Source organism: Limulus polyphemus, unplaced genomic scaffold (genome assembly GCF_000517525.1).
Source record: "Limulus polyphemus unplaced genomic scaffold, Limulus_polyphemus-2.1.2 Scaffold2730, whole genome shotgun sequence".
Lineage (NCBI taxonomy): Eukaryota > Metazoa > Arthropoda > Merostomata > Xiphosura > Limulidae > Limulus > Limulus polyphemus.
In genome coordinates, this window is record NW_013668340.1 from 113,288 (window position 1) to 115,845 (window position 2,558).

The following is a 2,558-nucleotide window of genomic DNA, read 5'->3' on the forward strand; positions in this document are numbered from 1 at the left end:
TTAAATGATACAAAACGAGTTTATTATGTACAAAAGCTGAAAATATTGTGATCAATATGCCTAGATTTTTTCAGGAGGGGCCAGGTCCCCTTGGCTACACCTCTGTCACTTGTTCTTCAGTTTTTTATTGCTACTGTTCTCCTGATATATATATATATATATATGTGTGTGTGTCTACTGAAGCAATTTTCCTTGCGTTCTTCATAATGTTAATTTACTCTTATGATGTTTTTCTTTTCTCTGTACATCTTTTTCATAAAATACAAAAGTATTATTTTTTTATTGTTAATGTCCATTTAGCAAAGAGTTTCTTGTATTTATCTTAATATTAATACTTTCACTAAAGTTTTTCGTTTTTATTGGGTTTCCAAGTTAATTTTATGATTATTTGTGGAGATTTTGTTCATTTGCTTTTGGCCTGACATGAACTTGTGGTTAGGTCATCTGACTCGTAATCTGTGGTCACAGGTTTAAATCACTGAACATACTTGCTCTTACTGCCATGGGGGCATTATAATGTGATGTTGAATCCCATTGTTCATTGGTAAAAAGAGTTCTAGTGTGAGTGGTGTAAGTTAGGGACAGCTAAGGAAGATATCCATTGAGTAATTTTGCACAAAATTTTGAAACACACTAAAAGATTCATTTTTTTATTGTTTGATGATGTTTGTTTTAAAGTAAAGCCACATTGGGCTCTCTGCCATGTCCACTGTGAGGAATTGAACCCCAGATTTTAGCATTGTAAGTCAGTAAACTTACTGCTGCCCCATTGGAGGACTTTTTTGTGTGTGTGTGTGTGTGTAAATTATTACTTAAAAGTAGACTTGCATGTTGGTTTCTTTCAAACAATGTCTTGCACAAGAAGTGCAGAATAGTATTATTTTCGGAATATACAAAAGTTATTTATTTGCTTTATAACCTAAAGATACAAGCTTCTTGTATTTGAATAAGTGTCAAAGAGCTGGTGTCTTTACGAGTTATTGTAAACAAATTGCATTTGGAAAAATTGATCATTATTGAAGCTAACCTTAATGACTTACTGAAGTTGAAAACTGGTATTGTAACACTAACTTGTGTTAGTGCTACTCAGCGAGCTCAAGATAAGTAAGAGCAGTGTAAACAGGAAAAAACAACAAAAACATATGAAATAATTATTTTTGAATAAAACAAATTTTTTCTTCAAAACAGTGCAATGTTTTGCCAGGCCAGCCTGTCGTCTTGTTAGTTTGTGTAGCCTTTGAAATACAGGATAAAAGTTGTGTAACTCAGTATCATACAAGATGAAGATGTCAGGGTAGCTTGGGCTAGTTTATTAATTTATTTAGTATGAAATTATAAAATATTGTAGTCAAGGTGATTTTTACTTGACATATATATATATATACGCGTGTGTGTGTAGAAAGAGAGAGGCATACACTTTTTTGTTATTAAGTTGCTTATGCTTTAAGTAAGCCAATGAAAATAATCTAAAAAAACTTGCATGTTACTAATAGGTATTAGTATTTTGCTAATTTTATTTTTTAGAAAAGTAATGCAGGTTCTGCTGTTGGGCATTATGAACAGAATTTGTTAGCCTTGTTTTTCATGGACAGTTTCTGCCTCTTTAGTTTTGAGATGATTCTGTGGTTTCCACACCAAGTCTAGGGCTGGTATTATTGATTTCCAAAATTAAATTTAACTTCTGTTCCAAGGCAACTGATAATCTGTAAAGCACAGTTGTTTACTTCTAAATAAAGTTGGTACACCTTGAAAACAACTATGATGATTTGTTTATAGTCAACTTTTGAGTTATAAGCAAAAATAATGTATATTGGAAAAGATGAAGGGGTATCATTTAGGCTTAGTTCCAGATGTTTAATTAATATTCTCTTTTATCTGTAGTATTCTCTGCCAGGCAGAGAATGCAGAAGTCTTTCTCTCAAGGTTGTTGAAGTGTAGATATCTTTATTTAGCTTGAGATGTTCTTTGATTGGAATTGCTTGGTGGAACACTGTGGGACCAATATAAGTCTGTTTACAACAGGTACACATAAATTTGTAAACAGCATTTGACTGGCATAGTGTTGGAATTTAATCTCCTCTTTTTAAGATGACTTTCAGCAAAATATTTTGACATGAAGATTTGAAAATTTTCAATATATTTTTCTTTATTTTAAAACTTAAAGAACCCCTAAAGAGTAAGACTATTGTTGGAGTTAATTTATATAAATCAAACACTAGAGTTTGGGGGATGTGTACTTTACATAGGTGCTTGTTCATAATCTTGCTAATTAAGTTTCAGAAATACAGTTCTTCTTGAGATAATTCTCCATCTACCAAATTCTAGATGGAATATTAATTTTGTGCTTGGTACATCTTGGAAACAACTGTGATGATTTGTTTGTAGTCACTGTTGAGTTCTAAACAGAGTTGGTACATCTTGGAAACAACTGTGATGATTTGTTTGTAGTCACTGTTGAGTTCTAAACAGAGTTGGTACATCTTGGAAACAACTGTGATGATTTGTATGTAGTCACTGTTGAGTTCTAAACAGAGTTGGTACATCTTGGAAACAACTGT